The 23,636-nt window shown below is 37.8% G+C and overlaps 1 pseudogene; it reads left to right on the top strand.

The window, feature by feature from the left end:
- Positions 1–1,821: 1,821 nt before the first annotated feature.
- LOC112308063 (glutathione S-transferase P pseudogene) lies at positions 1,822–2,669 on the top strand (annotated as a pseudogene).
- Positions 2,670–23,636: the final 20,967 nt, after the last annotated feature.

Genomic DNA, 23,636 nt, shown 5'->3' with positions numbered 1-23,636 from the left:
CTAGGTTGCTGTTTAATCCCCAGTTGGGTGCAATCATTATTTCTTTCTCATATCCATGTCTCTCTCTCTGTCTCTCTCTCTGTCTCTCAAATCAATAAACATATACCCCAGCAAGGGTTAAAAATCAGTAAATAAAATAAAAAATCATTTTATATCTTCAAAAATAGTCCTAAGGGCATATAGAAAATGAAGAGACATTCATTTAAGAAAATCGACTACATCTCAGTATGAGCAGTGAGAGTCCATGGCGTTTGAACCATGACCGGCTCTGTCCTCTACCTTAGGTCCATGTTATGGAAACTTTACTTTGGGTGATCTTCTCCTGCATGGTGTGGGCAAAAAGATGGCAGCTCCTTCTCCCCACAGCTCCCAGTCTAAGGCTATAATTTCACCCCAGCAGAGACAAGCCACTAGCTTTCTCATACCCTGTATGCCATGTTGTAGAAGCTCTATTTTGTATAGGTGAAACTGAACAGCTTCCTTTCCTCGCACAGCCCCTAGTCATAAGCCAGAAGCTTTAACCCAGGCTTGGCAAGGGGCCTTGATTGCCCATGCCTGACCTTACTCATAGAGCAGAGGTTCTCCACTGGGAAGGGCAAGCTGAAAAGACCAGAGGTTTACCATCCTCCACTCCCAGCATCCACATATATTACTGGGATGTCATTCTAGAAGAAACCCGCAGCTCCTGTGCAGTAGTTCAGAGATTCTGTTCAGGAAGAAAGGTGGGCAATAAGGACAAAGAGCTTTACATCTCTGCCTGAGCAGACTGACTTTATTTGGGACAGTATGTGAAAATTCCACATTTAAGAATGTTGTCCAAACAATGAAGATTGTAGTAGAGAATAACTGAGAGGGTGCTATTAGCTCCATGACATTGATATCAACAAGCCAGAGCAGCCAGTTATTTAACAGAGATAACTAGAGAAAGAGACAGCCAGAAGAGATCAAGAAGGCTGTGCAAATGTGCTGAGCTGCACCTATTCAGGAGCAGTCAGAGCAGGATGAGGGACAGAAATGAAAGCATTACACAGCTACACAAAGATCCACCAACAAAGGGCAGAAGCATCATTGGCACAAAGGACTTAATCACAACCTCTGTGGAAACACTAAAAAATAAACTGCTCTGACTCAGGCAACTCCTATAAAGCCAGAATTAAAATTAAAATGACATCCCTGGCAATCTGAAAGACTGTGTGCCTACCCAAGGCTGCACCATCCCAAGAGTGATATGAAAGTGAACTCTTCAGGTACTAGTGCCTGGCTGAATTTGGGTAAAAAATGTAAAATTCCCGAACTATCTTTGCAGCCTACAAGCCACACATACACAACTGATAAATAGTAAGGGTTAAAATCTAACTTGCTCAGAGTGTTAAAGCACAGCATTTAAACAATAAGTGATTTGTGATGACCCAGGGGTAACTGACAGATATACAAGATAAAAAAGCAAGGATAAAATATGGAAATGAGTGCAAAAAGTCCAATCAGGGATATCAGAGATTGTGCACTACAGGGAAAATAGACTTCACAGAGTTAAGTCATCAAACAAATAAACTAATCACCAAGAAAAAAAAACTAAAACAACACCAATCCCTAAGCTCAAAAGGAAATAAGAATCCAGAATTGTTAGAACATATTATCTAAAATTTCCAGATTAAAAAAAAAAGATGATACGTGAGAAATAGGAAAAGTGTGATCAATACACAGGACAAAAGAAGGCAACAGAAACTGCCTCTCAAGGGGCCCAGGTCCTGAACTTAGCAAACACTTCAAAGCAATTTTTATAAACATGTTCAGGAACTAAAGGAAACCATGCTTAAATTATTAAAGGAAGCTATGATGGGAGCTCTGCTGCTGCCACTGCTGTCTTTGTGTACACTGTAACCATGCCGTTCTACACCGTTGTCTACTCCCCTGTTCAAGGGCACTGTGAGGGCCATGAATGTGGTGCTGGCTGACCAAGGCCAGAGCTGGAAGGAGGAGGTAGTGACTAAGGAGACTTGGTGAGTCTTAGTGGTAAGTACAGGCTTATTCAAGTCCTCCTGTCTGTATGGGCAGCTCCCCAGGATCAGGATGGAGACCTCACCCTATAGCAGTCCAATGCCATCCTGCATCACTTAGGACACTCCCTTGGGCTGTATGGAAAGGACCAGCAAGAGGCAGCCCTGGTGGATATGGTGAATGATAGCATAAAGGACCTCCACTGCAAATACATGACCCTCATCTACACCAACTATGAGGCAGGCAAGGAGGGCTACGTGAAAGAACTGCCTGGGTGCCTGAAGACTTGAGACCCTGCAGTCCCAGGACCAGGGTGGCCATACCTTCATTGTGAGACACCAGATCTCCTTTGTGAACTAGAAACCTGCTGGACTTGCTGTCGAATCACCAAATCCTGGCCACCACCTACCTGAACTCCTTTCCCCTGCTCTAGGCCTATGTGACATTCCTCAGCACTGGGCCAAGCTCAAGGCCTTCCTGGCCTCCACTGAGCACATGAACCTCTCCATCAATGGCAACGAGAAACAGTGAGGGCTTTTGGTACCCTCAGGAGGATGCAGGGGTTGCCTGCCTCCCTTTTCCCCTGACCAATAAAATTTCTGAGAGAAAGAGAAAGAAGGAAGCCATGATGACATTGTCTCATCAAAGAGGCAATATAAAAATGAAAATTATAGGAAAGAACCAAATGGAAATTCTGGAGTTGAGAAATACAATATGTGGAAAGTCATTACCATTTGATGGTAATTTGAATCCACAGGAACAAATAAAGTTTACATAATTAAGTTTACAATAGTAATTACAAATAAAGTTTACAATATTACAACAAACTCTATAAATATATACTTGCTTTCATTTATTCTCTCAGCTTCTTTAAAAGACATAAAATTATATAAATTAATAGTGATAATGTATTATTGAGTTTATAACATACATAGATACAATAACTATAACAATAATAGCATATAAAAGGGGTAAGACATGAAGCTATGGGGGAGTAATGACAGCATATATTTCTATACAGCACTAAAATTTAGTTAGTATAAATCTAAAGTAGATTTTAAGCAGCATACTGTAAGCCCTATATAAAAAAATATAATTTAAAAAGTAACTCATAAAATAACTCAAAAATATAATTTAAAAAACTATCCATTTAATACAAAAGAAGATAGTGAGAAGAAATAGAGAAACAGAAAGATATGAGAAATATAGAAAATGGAAAGCAAAATGACAGATTCAAATCTAAACATATCTAACAAAATATAAGCATATAGATGTGAATGTGAATATGTTAAATGCAAATGGATTATGGAATCTAATTAAAATAAATTGTTAGATTGACTAAAGAAACAAGATTCAACTATACACTGTCTACAGGAGGATACATCTATAGATAGATAGAGAAATAGATAGACCATGCAAACTGCAACCGTAGAGTGCTGGAATGGCTATTGTAATATCAGAAGAAATAGATTTTAAAATAAGAAATGTCACTAGACATAAAGAGGGACACCTATAATAATAAAAGAGTCAATCCACCAGGAATATATGACAATCATAAACATATATGTTCCTAGTAGATTCACAAAATACATAATGCAAAATTGACAGAATTGAAGGGAGAAATAAGCAATTCAACAATAATAGTTGTAGACTTCAATAGTACACTCTCAATAACCTGTAGAACAGCAAGTCAGAAGATCAACAAGGAAATAAAAGATTTGAACAGCAGTACAAACCAGCTAAACCTAACAGATATCTATAGAACACTCCACCCAACAACATTTTTTCCTCATGTGCACATGAAACACTTTCCAGGACAGATCATATGTTTGGCCATAAAGCAAGGCTCAATAAATTTAAAAGGATTGAAATCATACGAAGTATGTTCTTCAACTAAAATGGAATAAAATTAAAAATCAATAATTATGAGATTAGGAAACTCACAAATATGACAAAACTAAACAACACATTCCTAAATAACCAATGGATCAAAAAATAAACCAACAAGAGCAGTTAGAAAATAATTTGAGAAGAATGAAAATGAAAACTATGAACAAGTATATGCCAACAAATTAGATAATTTAGATGAAACGGATAAATTCATAGAAAGATAAAAACTACTGAATCTAACTCCAATAGAAATGGAAAGTTTGAGTAGATCTATAACAAAGAGATTGCATTAATTATCAAAAAATTTTTCACAAAGTCCCAAACCAGATAGCTTCACTGGTGAATTCTACCAAACATTTAAAGAAAAATTAATGCCAATCTCTCATATACTCTTCTAAAAAATAAAAGATGAAGGAACACGTACCAAATTATTCTATAAGTCCAGCATTAGTATGATACCAAATCCAAAAGAAGGTAGTGCATAAAAAGAAAACTATATATCAATACCTTATGAATATAAACACACAATCCTCAACAAAGTACTAGTAAACCAAATCCAGTGACCTATAAAAGAGATTACACTTCATAACCATGTGAGATTTATTTACTTCAGGAATGGTTGATTTAACATCTGAATATCAATTAATGTAATACAATAGAATAAATGACAAAAATTATACAATCCTTTCAATAGTTACAGATAAAGCATTTGACAAAATCAACATCTTTTAATGATAAAAACACTCAACAAACTAGGAATAGAAGGAAAGTTCCTCAACCTGATAAAGGACTTCTACAAAAAACCCACAGCTAACATCATACTAAGGTTAGGAAATAGATAAGAATGTCCACTTGTGCCACTTAATTCAACATTGTACTGGAGGTTCTAGACAAAGCAATTAAGAAAAAATAAAAAACATCCTGATTGGAAAAGGAGTAGTAAAACTATCTCTATTTGCAGACCACAAGTGTAGAAAATCTTACAGAATCCATTAAAAGATTATTAGAATTAACTAACAAGTTTACAGCAATTCCCTGACATGAACAGGTGTCTAACAATTCAATACTGACACTAACTACCCAAAGTTAGTGCACACCTACAACTTAACAGAGTTAACAGCTTACTCCGACAAGACTGTCCCCACTTTAGATACCAGCCCCAAGTAGGCTTGCCAGACTACTCACACTTTTTCTGCCTCAGACTGCGAATTTGGAGTTGCCATCACCCCCATTCAGGTTCAATAATTTGCTAGAACAACTAATAGAACTCAGAAAAGTTCTATAGTTACTACCACACTTTTATTATAAGGGGTATAACTCAGGAACAGACATATGGAAAAGATGATTAGGACAAAGTGGAGGGATAAGGATACAGAGCTTCATGCCATCTTTAAGATCACCACCTTTCCAGCACATTGACACGTTCACCAATGCAGAAGTTCTCCAAACCTCATTGTCCGAACATTTTTTATTGAGGCTTTGTTATGTAGGTATGATTGATTGAATCATTGGCCATATGATTGAACTCAATCTCTAGGCCCTCACCCCTCTTCAGTGGTTGGGGGTGAGGCTGAAAGTTCCAACCCTCTAATCATGTGTGAGGCCAACTCCTTCCTTGAAACTATATTAAGGTCCACCATGAGTCACCTTGTTATCAAAAACTCAGTTATATTTATGAATAGCAAAAGATACTCTTATCACTCAAGAAATTCCAAGGGTTTTTCAGCTCTGTGTCAGAAACCGTGGACAAAGACCATATATGTATGTAAATACTACAGATTTAAATCTAGACTATTAATCCATTAAAAGACTTTTAATCCATTAAAAGACTCTTAGCATTAATAGACAAGTTTAATAGAGTTATAGGATATAAGATTAATATTAAAAATCAATTGCTTTTCTATATAGTAGTAATAAACAATCTGAAAATAAAATTATCAAAATAATTTTATTTACAAAAACATAAAAGTTATAAATTTAACAAAATTAATTGCAATGCTATACACTGAAAACTGCAAAACATTGAAAGATTAAATAAGATCAAAATAAATGTAGATATGTCATTTTTGTGGATTGTAAAATTCATTATTGTTAAAATGTCACTACTCTTCGAATTTCCTGCAGATTAAATGCAATCCCCATCAAAATCTCAACTAGATTATATGCAGAAATTGACAAGCTGATTCTAAGATTTATATTGAAATTCAAGAGACCCAAAATAGCCAAAGCAATTTTGAGAAAGGAGAGCAGAGTTAGAGGACATGCTACAAAGCTGAAGTAATAAAGACAGAAGTATAAGGGAGAATCCAGAAATTAACCCATATATAATGGTCAATTCATTTTTGACAAACATGTCAAGACTGATATTCAATGGGGGGAAAGAATAGTCTTTTTAATAAATGGTGCTAGGGCAACTAGATATCCACAAACAAAAGAAGTTCAACTCTTACTTCATACCACATACAAAAATCAATTCAAACTGAACCAGAAAACTAAAAGTGCTCAAACTATAAAACTCTCAGAAGAAAACATAGAAGTAAACTTTAGATTTGGCAATGATTTCTTATGTATGACCCCAAAGCACAAGCAATAAAAAATAAAATAGATAAATTGGATTTTATCAAAACTAAAATCTTTTGTGTATGAAAGAATACTATCAACAAAGTAAAATGACAACTCATAGAATGGGAGAAAATCTTTGCAAATCATGTACCTGATAAGGGTCTTATATCAAGAACATATAAAGAACTCTTAATACTTAACAATAAGAAGGCTAGTAATCCAATTTAAAAATTGAACAAAGGACTTGAATAGACATTTCTCAAATTAAGATATATAAATGACCAATAAGCATATGAAAAGATGTTCAATATTATTAGTCATATGGGAATCCAAATTAAAACCACAACAAAATAACCTTTTAGAGCCACTAATACGATGTTATGGGTTGAATTGTATCCTTCCAAAATTCCTATGTTGAAGTCCTAACCCCAGAATGTGACCTTATTTGAAATAGGGTTGTTGTATATGTAATTAGTTAAGGTGAGGTCAGAGTAGAATAAGGTGAGCCCCTAATCCAGTATGGCTGTTGTCCTTATAAAAACGGAAATTTGGACACAAACATGCACACAGGGAGAACAGTGTGAAGACTGGAGTTATGCTGCCACAAAATAATGAACTACCAGAAGCTAGAAGAAAGGTGTGGAACAGAAAATTCCCTAGGATTTTCAGAGGGAGCATGGTCCTAAAGATACCCTGATCTTGAACTTTTAGCCTCCAGAACTGTCAGACAATAAATTTCTGTTGTTTAAACCACTCAGTTTATGGTCCTTTGTTATAGCAACCCTAGCAAAACAATACAGATGGGTTTAATTAAAAAGATGGACAATAAGTGAGAGTGAGCATTGGTGAGAATGCAGAGCATGATGGGAATGTGAAGTACAGTCCTTCAAAACATAGTTCAGCAGTTCCTCAAAATGTTAAACATATAGTTGCCATATGACTTGACATTTCCACTCTTGTGTATATACCTAAGAGAATTGAAAAACAGGTGTTTGAACCAGTATTTGTGCTTTGTATTTGTACTTCATAGCAGTATTATTCAAAATAGCTAACAGATGAAAACAACACAAATGTTCATCAAATGATAGGTGAATAAACAAAATATGCTATATTCATATAATGGAATATTATCCAACAGTAGAAATGATATATTGATACATGCTACAACATAGATAAACCTTGAGAACATTATTCTAAGCGAAAGAAATCAGTTTAAAAAGGCCATATAATGTACAATTTTATTTATGTGACATGCCCAAAAAAGGTAATCTATAGAAACAGGAAGTAGGTTTGTGGTTTCCTAGGACGTAGTAGTGGCTGGTAGGGTTTTGAGCATGGGATAGGTTGGGGAGTAATGAGTGTGTCTTAATGAATATGGGGTTGCCTTTTGAGATGTTACAAATGTTGTAAACTTATATTGTGATTATTGCACAACTTGGTGGATACACTATAAATCATTGAACTGTGCACTTTACATGGGTGAATTTATATGTAAATTGTATTTCAGTATAGAAAATTTTTTAAAAGACAGACCCCTAATCCTGTACTACTTACCTAAGTCCTCCCAAAATCCTGATCTATAGAAGCCAAGGAAGTATAAAATGATGTTGAGTTTTAAAGAGAAAAAAAGAAAGAAAACTAATTAGAAAACTCCCAAGATATACTAATTACAGATGTCTGAATTATGTAGATATATGTGTGGGAGTAGCAGTCTGTTAAAACAGAACATTATTGTCTTGCTTGATATTTTTTGGAAATGCTGTGTGGTAGCAAAACAAATAATTTACACTTTAAGCAGGTTTTGTGGGTAAGCAATTGATTAGATCTGGGACCTCTCAGAAGTAATAATGTTATCCAGTCTGAGTTACTCTGGGCCAGTCCTTTGGCTTCTGTGGACTTTCTTGTCCTGTGTATGCAGGGAAGGCATCCTAGATAACCTCTAAGGCCTCCTCTCATCCCAAATTTCTATGACCAGCACCTTGTGTCCTATTTTTTACTCTGAGAAATGAGGCAGCCGCAAGTGAGCTGGGGGCATTAGAATCACATGGGGGAAACATGTTAGAAAGCAGATGCTAGGTCCCACCCCCAGAAATCCTGTTTGCATGGATGAACCCTAGGAATCAACATTTTACAGAAGCATGCCAAGAAATTGAGAAACACTGGCAGGTGTCTCTAGAAACTAGTCTCTACAAATCAGGGGTTCTTTTTCCCTTCTGTGTCTAATAAGCTAAGATAGACACTTCAGTTGCCATATATTAACTTTCTCCAAATCTTGGACTTTATAAGTCTCTTTATTTGTTTAATTGTTAAGTAGTTAGTTAATATCACCATTAATTTGCTTCTCTTTATATGCCAAACACATAGAGTAGATGGTTGAGGTATTAAAAGATCCTGCTGAGTACACTTAAAACATATGGATATTACTAGCCAAGAAATAGCTACAATTTCACTTTTCACCTTTGAATGGGAAGTATCAGGAGATTGGAGAGGTGATATGCCACATAGGTTTATGGTCTGTTATTTGACATTGCAGTTATGCTCCCTCTGGACAGAGATTTGATCTGGGGGGAGCACAGCACTTTGAACAAAGGTGTCGTAGAAAGAATTAAAAGGAAATAGGGAGATACACCAGTGATAACTTCCAATGGCTGAAATAGCTTTCAGGCCTTTGTTCAGACATCAGAAAAAGGTATAAGTCTTGCCAAGTGCCACTTACCTACCTTAACAATAGCTCACATGGTGTTCACTATCCTCCAGGCACTCCCAAGAACTTTAGCTACATAAACTAAATCTTTAGTACCTGTGACAGGCATTATTGTCTCTATTTTAAACACGAGGAAATTGAGTCAGAGAAATTAACTAGATTACAAAACTGGAAGACTGAGGAGCAGGATCTGAATCCAGGCAACAGGGCACAAGAGTCCATGAGGCTTAAACACTGGATTTCAGCCTTGTTCACTAAAGTTGACTATGCAACAGAATATAATGTGCTTCCCATACCCGGATTAGCAAAATCTTTAACCACAGCAGGATGATACTGTGCAAATTTGTCTTTAATGAAAAGAGCTTAAGGTTTAACTGGTGAAACGTAATGCTATTTGACCTATTAACTAAAATATTGTTATCTGAAAAATAGAGGGAGGTTGGGACAAGGGAAAAGTACATCTATTAGGGTTTGGTGGCCAAGCCAGTGTTCTATCATGATATTAAGGGAGGATAGGGCCCAAGGGATCATGACTATGTGAATAGCATTCATTATTACTTGTATGTTTTGATTCTTCTTCCAGAAATGTTTTATTGAAAACAGTGAGTTTATGCATACAGTTTATAACTTACTCTGCAATGTCTTAGGGCCGACTTTGTACTTATGGAAGTCAGCCAGATATCATGGGTGGATCATTAAACTAGAATTCTTTTCTTGGCACACTAGTACCTTATGTGAGACCTTGATCTAAGGCAAACCATCAACGCGTCAAGAGGAATGACCCCAGGGAAGGGCCCTGCTGCCTCCACTTAAAGGATTGTTCTTCAATAAAGAAACAATATTATCCCTTCTGGGTTTCTGCAAGATTAAAGACAATGTTATGAGGATTCTAAAGATAATATATATGGAGGGCTTTAAGCTCCTTCAATATAAATGTTGTGTAAATATAACCTAAGGAATTCTGGTGAATCAACATTGTGATTTTTTTTAACTTGGCTTGTGTCCAGACGTATGCATAGATATAGATAGCAAATGCTTAGTACTGCATATTCAACTTAATCCAATCTTTTAAAATAAGGGCATGGAACAGATTTTCGTCAAATCTGAAGGACCTGAATTGTAGGCTTCCCTCACAATGAGAAATAGAGCCAAGTGTGAGTCCTATGTGATAAATATTCTGAGAGCATTATACCTAATTTGAATGATTGATATGATACATCTTTCAGTGAAATGATTGTCAACCAATATTCAAGTGTTATTTCCATCTTACTTCAAGTGCTATAGATTTTACATAATTATAAAGGGCATAGCATTTTCATGAAACATTGTAAGATATAAGTTTGGTACTAACAGTTTATCCTTGACACTAATATTTAATTCAGAGAAATTCAGAGAATGAAATCAAAGCAGTAAAATGAAGATGCTTGTAAACTTTTAAGGAGAAAAGATCACTTAGATTTTGTGTTTATGTGTGTATGTATTTCCTTTAAGTTTTAAACATAAAGTGGTTATTTAAAAGGGACTTCTAAAAGAGGAAACAACAAAAGTGAACTGAATACTTCAATGTTCAGTGTGAAATCACCAGTATATTCAGTATAGGTGACAGGAAACAAAGTTGAGGAGAGAGGTGAATAAGAAAATCAGGAAGGAGTAAAAATAATGATTGGGATCAGGTGGTAACAGTAATATCAAAAACTTGAATCTGATTGAAAAAAATCACAGGTAGCTATAAAAGGGGCATTTGAAATAGGAAATGAAGCAAGAGAAGATAATTTTAGTATAGTGCAAGGAGGTGGCTGCAATGGGTGTGAAGTGAAAGGATTAATTTTAAATGTATCCCAGAAGTAAGAGGAAGAATAATGGGTAAAACACAGTTGAGCGTTGTATGGCTGGGTCAAACAAGAGTCTATGTAGAGTGTTATGTCCATTTTTGGTCACTGTACTTTCATAGGAGCATTGATGAACCAGAGCAATGTCGTTCAGGACACTGGGGTGGTGAGAAATGGCAGCTCTCCTCAGATATCTGTAGGTCTGCCATAAGGAAGGAAGATTACACATGGCTCTACATTGTTCAAAAAAAAAGTAATAGACCCAAGGGAAGTTAGAGGGAGGCAAGATTTTGCTTAATATAATGTTCTAACAATTAGATGTACCCTTGTAACAGAATGGGCTATTGTAATGTTTTCCCATCTTTGCAAGCATATTCAAGCAGAGAATATTGAATAGCCCAGCTAAATAATCAAATGGTTTCTTTTACCCTATAAGGTCCTTTCTGACTGGAGGAACATGTGCTTTGTAGACAGTACACTTAGGTCCTCATAGGCATAATGCTAACTCTGATTTTTTACTTGAGGGCTTCTTTCCTAACATCCTCACTTGTCAGAGGAAAGGGAGCCAGTCATGCTTGTTATGACCATCATTTTGGCACTATCCGTTGGCTGGCGTATTCAGTGTCAGCTACTGCTTTTTCCTTCTCCTTAGTTGTTATTAATTTTGGGTCCCCAAACAAAGTTTCTGAAGACCTTTTTTCCCTTCTTGTTAATTATAACATGATATCAATAAGGGTCTAAGCAGAAAACAGAAAAGCAGTCAAACTGAGTATTTGAGAAGAGTTTAATAAAGGAACTATTTGCAAAGGTGTGGACAATGTTTATGGGAACCAGTAAGGGATGGTGTAGTTCCCCCAGGATTTGTGTTAGGGGGAGTCATTAGTACCCCAGGGATGAGGATAGAGGGGCTAGACCTGTTTCTAGACCCCAGAGAGTGTGGTTATGGAGAGAGGATTGCCTGAAAGGAGTTAGTAGCCAATGCACAGCAAGAGAGCCAGGGGAAGAAATAACCCAACCTCACTCTTCTTCTGCTGGTGCCTCTCACTGCCAAACCCGACTGTGAGCTGGGCACGAAGGGAGTCAGCTGACATCTGTATGGGCCAGCCTCCTGGGGCACAGAGCAGGTGGGAGCTGAGGAGAGAGTGAGCCTGGAGGCATTAATGGAAGAAACCAAAGTAAGTGAATTCCCCCCCAACCCCCTCCCTCGCCCGAAGGTATAGCTGGTGCTTAGACAGTAGTGGTACTGTTAGGAATGTGACAATGTTTCTTGGAAGAGCTCAGGGCCTTAACCCTCTGCTAGCCACACTGAGCTCATACTTGTTAGGGTCACAGCTCTCTGCAGGGTTTTTTCCTGATGGTCAGTGTTTAGTCCCCTCCACCTACAAGGGGAAAAAAACTCAGTAATTTTATAGAAAGGAGAACATGTAGAAGTCCTTCATTTTATTCAGTTATTAAAGTTTTCCCACCTTGTAGCAGAAGAGAAACATCCAGACAGAAAGGCAGTTTTACTGTGAAGTGATTGAAGCTTAAGCTTGGGGCCCCATACTTGCTTGGGTCCCTATAAGCATTGGGAGTTGCTGTAGAACATTCTCAAGTAGGGAGGGAAATCCCATTGTATTTCTATGCAAGCATTTCTCCTAAATTGCCTAGCGATGTGTCAGAAGAAGAGGATTTGGACTTCCAAAGCTCTAGTAATTTGTCATGAATTCTTTTTTATCCTTAACAAATATTCATTTTTGTATCTAAATTTGTATTTGTAATTTATATTCTTTTTCTTTAAAAATATCAACTAAATAATATAAGCTTTAACTCCCACAAAATCTGGATCCACCCTACCTATGTGGAATTTTTAATTAAACAAAAACTAAGTGAGCAGTCAGTTTATAATGTAGGGGTGTGGATACTTCTATATGGAGAGTCAAATGGACTTTGTATGGCAGCATGGGGAAAGTTTATGCATGAGAGAGAATACGCACAAATGCAGGTGTTATCTGTGGGTAAAAAGAATGACTTCTATCTACTAGCAAAGAAGCATGGAGGAATCAAAGTTTACCCAGTTTACCTCTGGCTGCTGCTCCATCTCTGTCTTCTACATTAATGTTCCTTGAACACATGCTTTATGTGAGGCACATCCACCTCTTAACCACATGTAGGGCTTTGACTCTCTTTAATCAACTTTGTTCCCCTTTCCCTTATACCCCTTACATCCTTAGAAGCTACCACCCTCAACTAGGATATTAATAGCAACTTCTTAGGAAATTCAGAGGACAATTTCCAATGATGTCATTGTAACCTTTGACATGATGCCTCACCAGTCCACCAGTTCTCCCTTCAGCTGTGACTAGCATGACTTCCTCAAAAATTTGGCATCAAACTCTGTCTTCCCTGGGGTCATTTGCCTTGAGATTCTGTTTTACCATTTTCCTGTGTCCATTGGAGTTCCTTAATCATTTTTGGGGGGGTATAATCCAGGAATCAGTGAACTCCCATCAGATTAGGTCCTGCCCCTACTGCAATAATATGTATTTCCCTTCAGTTTTTCTCTTCAGGTCAGTTTTCATGTTGCTGACCTCTTTTGCTGCTTCATTCTGCTTTCTTCTCCTTCTATCCCATCTCTTTGTTCAGTCCATCCAACTGAATCTTTTTCCATCTGAGGTATTGGAACAAGATCTTGTCTAGGTTCTCCCCTCCCAATCTAACCTTTAATCACTGCTCAGAGTGACTATAAACACAGGCATCTCAAACCACTCATCTGACATACCACTCCACTCCCTAAGACTCTGTGGTAGCCTTCTACAATCCCGTGAAACACATCCAAACTGTTTTCCAAGAGTACTATTGTTTCCTCATTTAAATTCATTTGCTCAAAAATGCTTTTGTCCAATTTCATCCCTACTCTTTCTAAAGCTGTACCTATAGCTTCTCCTTTGTGTCATTTACTATGTGCCTCATACAACAAAATTTAATTTGACCTCAATTAACTTATAGCAACTATGTGAAGTGTTATTATCTCTATTTCATGGATGAGGAAATTTATCCTTAAAGAGGGCAAGTAAATTGCCCAAGGTTATGGACTTGGTAAGGGTTTCAGTAGTTTTTGAACCGAGGTGTCTCTGATCTTGGAGTCCATGCTCTTCATCACTGTGCCAGTGTTTTTCATCATCAGAGACCTGGGCTGCCTGTTTAAAGTGCAATTTCTTGGGTCTTGTCCCATATCTACTTAAATGATGAAAAGGAGTCAGTTATATAAAGATCTAGTGAAGGAATATTCTTGGCAGAGAGAACAACAAACTGCTAACATGGGAATAAGCAAGGATCAGAATGTAGACCAATGAGGCTGGAACACAATGAGACCAGAGAGTTTGAGGGGGCCAGACCAGGAACATGCCGAGGCTTTGGATATTTCATTTAGTTAGACCAAAAGTTCTAGGACATTTGCCAGCAGATGAATAATAAGCCCTGCCTTACATTTGAATAGATGGCTGCTGCTCATCTGTTCAACCAAAGAGTTGTAGAGTTGTGGAGTTGTTGCAGGGAAGCAGCTCCCAGCTGGGCATCTCCTTGCATTGAGAGAGGCCATGGGTGATTTCTTGCCATTGGAATGTGAGCAGGAGTGATTTTTGCATCACTCTTTCTTCCCCCTTCTACCAGCTAGATGGAAATTAACTTGATGTATCCAAAATAATTGGGCTTTGCCCTGTCCCAGCCTGGCACTGACAAGAACGCCTATAAGGGGAACTCTTACGTGTGTGAGAAATAAAATTCATATTACTCAATTTTGGTGGTTTTCTTGTTTTAGTAGCAACTAATGCCTTAAATGACACAAATCACATGAGTTATGCTTTGTTAACATCAGGTTGGCTGCTGTGTGGAGAATAGCCTGGAGGTGGTAGGGGGTGGCAACAAAGGTGGGAGCAGGGAGACTAGTTAGGTAGTTCTAATGGGACTGATAATGGCTTAGGTTAGGCTGGTGATACTGAGGTGGTATGAAGTGGAGGTACTAGATATACTTTCGTGTTTTTGTTTTTGTTTTTTCCAATCCCTGGGTTAGAGAGTGGGCAGGAGGGATATAGAGATTAATACACATTTGCCCCCTTGTGGCATTCACAGTGAGGGGAAAGAGGATGAGGGGACACTTGATATGTAACAGGGTAATTGCAGTTCAGTGCAGTAGATCCCATGACTTAAGACAACATAAGGTACCCTGGAGACACAGAAGAGGGACAGCTACCCTAACATGAAGGCTTGAGCTACATCCTAAAGGACAAGGAGGCATTATCTAGGTGAAAAAGGGGTTAAAAGGTACCTCAGAGAGATGGTGGTGTATGCAATGGTAGAGAAACCTGAAAAAAGCATATCTGGTTCAGTAGAGATGCAGGTATCCTAATGATTATACTTTGATATCAGATTAGCCTAGGCTCAGGTTCTAGCTCCTGTGTTTATTAGCTACATGCACAGGAGTGAACTGTTGTGTATCTATGAACCCCAGTTTCTCATTCATAAAGCCTGTCCCATACAGGACTGTTAGTATGTAACTAGCAGAGAGCCATACCCAGTACCTGGCAGCTGGTTTGGTGATGAAGATGAATATGATGACAGTGGTGCCTGGGATAGGGTACATGTAAGACAGAGACATAAGGTGGAGAAGTTGGCAGGGCCAAAGGGTGAAACTGTTCCATGCTAAAAAATTTGGACTTTATACCAAAAGTCAAAGGAAGAATTTCAAGAAGCGAAGTGACGTAGTTGAATATATGTTGTAGAAAGTTCCCCGTGAAGGTTTATAATCTATGAAAGATATACTTGGAAGAATTTTTTCCCAAGCCAGCAAGATGTATGGATGGACTGGGTGTTGAATATGGCAGGAGAGAGAAACCAAGGACTACAAGGTTTTCAGTTATGCTCACTGACAAAAAAAAACCAAAAAAAAACAAAAACCAGAGATGCCATTTTCTGAGATAGAGAACTCTCAAAACTCTCCCTTGCTTGCAGTTCTCCCAGTCAGCTCAATTTGAACAGTCTCCTGGCTGTGGCCCTCAGACCACATTATTCATCACCTGTGGCCTCATCCTTATAAAGCAGACCCCACATGTACTTGACAAGCTGACACTCAAAGAAAACCATGGCTTACATTCTCTCAACCTGAAAAACTGACAATTTAGTAAAATGAAACTTGTAAACATGAGAAATGGCAATTTTAACCTCAAATGGATTTAAATGGCTTTCTCATTCTTACCAGGCTGGAGAAGACAGATAGAGGACTGTGTCTTTTATGACTGCAATTAGGAAATAAAGGTAATAGTGTTAATTATCAAGTTTCTATTAGTTTTCGGCTGACCTTGACTTGGAGTATGGTTACAACACACTTTATGACCATACAGCTCTGACAGGGTTTATGTTTATTGCTGCTTTTCCTCTCTGTGTTCTCTAAATATGAGTCCACTTTGTGTTACAGTGTCTCCAGGATAGGTTCTGTCCATTTACATCATTCTGCATTGGACTTCACTTACCATGGTACTTCTAGCAGAGCTGGGTAATTAGGACATTTGAAAATTAATGCCCTGTGAAAGAGGGACAGGATACATAGAGAGGTACTGTGGATGAAAGAGAGAGATGTGAGCAGATGTGAAAGAAGAGAAAAATGTTGATAAGGTAATTGAGCATTTATTTTTCAGTTAACCAAAGAACAGAGTATGTATTAGGGTCTTAAATTTAAGTTTAAGACCCTTACATTATGGTTCTAGGAGCTTAGGAGGGAAGTATTAGATAAGGCCCTTTTCCTCAGGGGGGTTTCAGTCCAATCAGGGAGACCCAAATACAAATGGCACAATGATTCAAGATGTTCTCCAACAGGACTAGACCACAATGTAAGTGTTATAGGGGTTAAAGATAAGCTACTCTGTCAGGCTGGAGTGGTCAGTTGATGATGGTTCTCCCCATGGTCCCCAGGGGCAGTGGCTATTTCTTTTTATAAAAAATAAACATATATACTTTAAAACTGAGGAAAGTAATATACGATTTAAATGTATTTTTAAATCATATGATATGTTTTAAATATATTATTTATTTAAATATATGATTTTCAGGGAAAAAAATTCCCATTTATTGGCATTTTATTTATCTTGAATTCATCATCACTAAGCCTTTATTATATGAAATGTTAAAGGGACTTATCCAAGAAAAAGAAGAAGATCAAAAATACGAACAGTAAAATGACAAACTCTCAACAATCAATAACTGAACCTAAAAAATCAAAAACAAAAACAGACTAAGCAAACAATTAGAAACAGGAACAGAATCACAGAAATGGAGATCATATCGAGGGTTATCAGCGGGTAGGGGGTGGGGGGAGATGGGGGGAAAGGTATAGAGAATAAGTAGCATAAATGGTAGGTACAAAATAGACAGGGGGGCGGTTAAGAATAGTGTGGGAAATGTAGAAGCCAAAGAACTTACATGTATGACCCATGGACATGAACTTAAGGCAGGGGTGGCGGGGGGGATGCAGGTAGGGGGATGCGGGTAGGAGGGATGTGCAGGGTGGAGTGGAATAAAGGGGGGAAAATGGAACAACCGTAATAGCATAATCAATAAAATATATTTTTTAAAGAAGACATCCAGATAATAGCATTCCATTTTATCAATTATCCATGATGTTTATCATATTTTTACTAGTAAATTTAATGTAAGAATAAAATCATTTTTTGGCCATTTCATAGTCTTTTTAAATGCTTAAAAATGCTTAAGAATTCCCTTTCAAAATGCTTAAAAATTACTGTTAACATTAATAGCAAGATTCATTTTAGGACAGGAATAATTTTTCTTTTGTGTTATTTAAATAAATATACATACTTGAATGATGATTCTATCATGATGGTTTTATATAAAATTAGTACCATTTTTAATAGTATTTTATTTTTTAAAAAGATTTTATTGTATTTTTTCCATTACCATTTAGGCCCTTTAAACCCCTCTCCCCCCAGCAATCACCACACTGTTGTCCATGTCCATGAGTTCCTTTTACTATTTGCTAAATCCCTCCACCCCTGCTTAGCTGTCATCTTGCTCTCTGAGTCTGTCTATATTTTGCTTGTTAGTTCAGTTTGTTCCTTTGATTCCTCATATAAGTGAAATCATATGGTATTTGTCTTTCTCTGACTGGCTTGTTTCACTTAGCATAATGTTCTGCCGGTCCATCCATATTGTCACAAAGGGTAAAATTTTCTTCTTTTTTATGGCCAAGTAGTATTCTAGACCACCTTCTTACACCACACACAAGAATAAATTCAAAATGGATTCAAGACTTAAATGTTAGACTGGAAACCATAAAAATCCTAGAAGAAAACATAAGCAGCAAAGTCTTGCTTGTAGCAATATTTTATTGGATATATCTCCCCAGGCAAGGGAAACAAAAGAAAAAAAATAAACAAATGGGAGCACATCAAACTAAAATGTTTTTGCACAGTGAAGGACATCATCAACAAGATAAAAAGACAACCCACAGAATGGGAGAACATATTCACCAATACATCTGGTAAGGGATTAATATTCAAAAGCTATAAAGAACTTACAAAACTCAACACCATAAATACAAACAACCCAATGAAAAAAGGGGCAAAGGCCTGAATAGACACTTCTCCAAAGAGGACATAGAAATGGCTAAAAGACATATGAAAAGATGCTTAATATCACTAATCATCAGATAAATGCAAATTAAAACCATAATGACATACCATCTCACACCTGTCAGAATGGCCATCAGCAATAAATCAACAAACAAGTGCCAGCAAGGATGTGGAGAAAGGAGAACCCTTTTGCTGTTGGTGGGAATGCAGACTGATGCAGCCACTGTGGAAAGCAGTATGGAGATACCTCAAAAAATTAAAAATGGATCTGCCTTTTGAGCCAGTGATCCCACTCCTGGGAATATATCCGAAGGAACCAAAAACACTAATTTGAAAGAACATAAGCACCACCATGTTCATTGCAGCATTATTTACAGCCAAGATATGGAAGCAGCCTAAGTGTCCATCAGTAGATGAGTGGATAAAACAACTGTGGCTATTTCTTATAGAACAAGATCATGAGAGGAGCCCTAGGGTCTGTCTACTCGAGGCCAGTAAAAGAGAACTGCAAGAAAGTTCAGGTACTTGAAGCTGGACTCAAGAGTCAGGCTTTGCGTATGAATATGCATTATGGTTTAGGGGAAGTCCTATAGTTTTTTTCCTTCACTTTCAACTGAACTGTCACTATAAACACTTGAGTCCTCTTGGCCATCACAACCATCCATGCATATACAAGTGGAACTAAACCAAGTCCCCAGATCTGAGATAGTGTCTTCAGTGTTAGGAGAGAAGGGGACTGAGGATAAAGGGAGAAAGTACAGAAAGGGGAAGCTTATTAAATTGGGTTGGCCAAAAAGTCAATTTACATTTTTTCCATAAAATAAGACACATTTTTTTTCATTTTTACTAATAATGTTATTGCTTTGGATATTTTTAATTTGTTTTTTAAAAAATAATTATTTTATTGTTGTTCAATTATAGTCGTCTGCATTTCCCCCCAACCACTCCCCCCAACCCCAGCCAAACCCACCTCCCCTCCTTGCTTCCCCTCCCCCTGTTTTTGTCCATGTGTCCCTCATAGTATGATTTGAATATTTTGAATATGTCAGCTAGCTCCTCCTATTGGCTTCTAGGGGGTAGAGGCCAGGGGAGCTGCTGGACATCTTCCAATGCATAAGACAGCTCCATGGCAAAGAATTATTTGGCCAAAATGTCAATAGTCACAAGAAACTCCTGTTGTTGTATGGGGGATGACTCAGCACCAGGATCCTAGCTGCTACTCTCTCGGCTCTCTCCCCAAAGCTTCTGTCTCCAGCCCACTCTGCCCCTGCCTTTGCCAGAGCCCCAGCTTCTGTTGGTGAGATTAAAATTCATTTAATTGGGTTCCGGCCAAGATGGAGGCATAGGTAGAAACACTTTGCTTCCTCGCACAACCAAAAGAAGGATACAATTAATCTAAAAACAATAAACAACCAGAAGTGCCAGAAAAGTAAACTGCATGGAACTCTGATAACCAAGGCATTAAGGAAATATTTACCCAGACTAGTAGGAGGGTAGAAGGGACAGAGGTGAGCAGCCCATAGGAGAGGATACATGGCAAGGAAGCAGACCAAGGGGGCGAGGCAGGGACTGGCTGAATGGGAGACTAAAGACTCAAGCTAGTTGTAAACTACTGTGGGGGTTGCCACAGTGGGAGACACTCCCAGTCTTGGAAGTTGGAAAGTGGGGCTAGAAGGGAACAAGCAAGCTGTATTGTTCCCTCTCTGACCCCTCCCCCATAGACAGCACCACCACACAGCAAAGAGGGTTGCCTTGACAGGGCGAATACCTAAGGCCCCGCCCGCCCCCCTATAACATAACAGGTTCTCTGAGACAAAGAAATATGGCCCGAATAAAAGAACAGATCAAAACTCCAGAAAAAGAGCTAAGTGATGAGGAGATAGTCAACCTATCTGATTCAGAGTTCAAAACACTGGTAATCAGGGTGCTCACAGAACTGATTAAGCTCAGTCCCAAAATGAAGGAACAAATGAAATAAGACTATCCAAAGTGAAATAAAGCAAAATATACAGGGAACCAACAGTGAACAGAAGGACACAGGGACTCAAATCAATGATTTGGAACAAAAGGAAGAAATGAACATCCAACCAGAACAGAATGAAGAAACAAGAATTCAAAAAAATGAGGAGAGGCTTAGGAAACTCTGGGATAATTTTAAATGCTCAAACATCAGAATTATAGAGGTGCCAGGAGAAGAGGAAGAGCAAGAAGCTGAAAACTTATTTGAACAAATAATAAAGGAAAACTTCTCCAGTTGGTCAAGGAAACAACTTCCAGGAAGTCTAGGAAGCCCAGAGAGTCCCAAAGAAATTGGACCCAAAGAGGAACACACCAAAGCACATTATTATTAAGTTACCCAAGATTAAAGATAAAGAGAGAATCTTAAAAGCAGCAAGAGGAAAGGAAAGAGTTACCTATAAAGGAGTGCCCATAAGACAATCACCTGATTTCTCAAGAGAAACCTTGTAGGCAAGAAGGGGCTGGAAAGAAGTATTCAAAGTCATGAAAGGCAAGGACCTGCATCCATGATTACTCTATCCAGCAAAGCTATCATTTAGAATGGAAGGGCAGATACAGTGCTTCCTAGATAAGGTCAAGTTAAAGGAGTTCATCGTCACCAAGCCCTTATTATATGAAATGTTAAAGGGTCTTATCTGAGGAATAGAAGAAAATCAAAAACTATGAACAGTAAAATGACAACAAGCTCACAAATATTAACAACTGAACCTAAAAAAAACAAAAACAAAAACTAAGCAAACAACTAGAACAGGAACAGAATCAGAAAAATGGACATCACATGGAGGTTTTTCAGTGAGGAGGGGGAGGGGAAGAATGGTAGGAGAAAGGTACAGGGAATAAGAAGCATAATTGGTAGGGAATAAGAAGCATAATTGGTAGGCAAAAAATAGATGGGGAGAGGTTGAGAATGGTATAGGAAACAGAGAAGTCAAAGAACTTGTATGTATATGAACTAAGGGAGGGGGAATGCTGGAGGGTTGGGGGGTGCAGGGCAGAGGGAGGATAAATAAGGGAAAATTGGGAAAACTAATAGCATAGTCAATAAAATATACTTTAAAAAAAGAAACTCCATGAACCACTTTTAACACGTTTGATGAGGTACAGCACCTTCTCCATATACTGCACAAATATTTTTTTGCATTTCAGTTGCATTTGTACCTTTCTTGAAATAATAAAGTATAATATACCAAAAATGTTGCATATTTTCTTCCATATTCAATATTTAAATGTTTGCACAAAAATTTGCCAATTTTGATAAATTTTTAATAAATGCATGCTGATGTGACAGCTGTCACAATACAGTCTTAGAAAACTAATATTTCAGAAGATGTTAAAGACAACTAAGTGCTGTTAGAGCCATTGTATAGAAAAAACATAGTGGACTTTTTGGCCAACCCAATATTATCTCAGCTATTCCTGCTGATCTGTCACTGCCTACTCTCTCACCCATGCCTTGTCTCTTCATTTCACACATACTCTATATTTCTCCATCTATTTCCAGACCAGTTACTGGGAAATGGGTATAAATAGCTCCTACAGTCAACTGAGTGAGAAAAATGAGCAGTAGTGATGACTCTATAAAAACTTTTGTTCATTCATTCAATCATTCATGGTGTCTAATCCAAAAATGAAGATGACATGACTCTTGTCCTCAAGCAGCTCTGTAAAAACCGTGATATGAGTTAATGTAGTAACAGAGTGTGAGAGCAAAGCACTCTAGATGCAACAAGGAGGGACCAGTTAGTTGTGTGTGAGGGGGGTGTGTGTGTGTGTGTTGTGTGCAGGCAGACTTTGATAAAAGGCAAGGTTCACAGACAACATGATATTAGAGGACTCTGGAAAGATGAGTAAAATTTCACCATCAGAGAAGAGGAAAGGGCAGAAGAGAAGAAAGATTGGAAACAGCATGAGGAAAGGCCTTATATTCTACTTAAATCTAGGAATTCTGTCCTTAGGATGTTCTTGATTGAATAAATCAGTATGTGGCATTATACCATAATATAATAATTTACTAGTAGTAGTAACGGCCTATATTTTAATCATGAAATCTCTCATTGGTGTCATTAGTGATGTGAACTGGAAACTTGAGCATATCCTGTCATAAAGTTATTTGTATCATAGGGCAGGGTTTATACCTTGTTTTATCTTCTTTGGTTTTATTTTTGGTTTCCGCCCTCTCTCCCCAGTTTACTGAGTATAATCAACATACAGCACTTTTAAGTTGTACAGAAGGATGATTTGACTTACAACATTAATTGATTAATAGCAAGAATCTGGTTGGCATTTATTTGGCTTCAGTTGCATTGTGTTATTATTTACAGCTGGTTTGTTTCACGCTCCATCTAAACACGTGCCCCCTTGGCATTTGGTTGCTGTGCCCTCCTCTGTGAGATCTAACCCAGTGGTTCCCAAACTTGACTGCTCCTCAGAGTGGACGAGGGGCTTTAGAAACACCAGAAGCCAGAGCCCCTGATTCTGCTGTAATTGGTCTGGAGTTTTCTTAATTGTGGTAAAATTCACATAAGGTAAAATTTACCATTTTAATACTCTTAAGATGTAATTCAGTGGCACTAAGTATATGACAGTGTTATGCAACCATCACTTCTATCTCATTCTAGAATATTCCATGACCCCAAAAAGAAGCCCTGTCCCCATTTTAGCAATCACCCCTCCCCCATTTCCCCTCTCTAGACTTTGGACACTTCACATACATGGAATCATACACCATGTGGCCTTTTGTGTCTGGCTTCTCACACTGAGCATCACATTTTCAAGGTCCATCCATAATGTAGAGAATTTCAGTGCTTCACTGCTTTTCACGGCTGAATAAATAATCCATTGCATAGTTGGGCCACATTTTGCTTATCCATTCATCCATTGTTGGAGTTTTGGGTTGTTTCACTTTGGAATGTTTGAACAGGGCTACTTTGAATGTTTGTGCACACAATTTTTTTTTATTTTTAAATTTAAAAAAATTATATTTTATTGGTTATGCTATTATAGTTGTCCTGA

The sequence above is a fragment of the Desmodus rotundus genome, chromosome 2, assembly GCF_022682495.2.
Source record: "Desmodus rotundus isolate HL8 chromosome 2, HLdesRot8A.1, whole genome shotgun sequence".
Lineage (NCBI taxonomy): Eukaryota > Metazoa > Chordata > Mammalia > Chiroptera > Phyllostomidae > Desmodus > Desmodus rotundus.
Note: the sequence above shows the minus strand (reverse complement) of the source record. Positions and strands in the feature narration are given on the sequence as shown.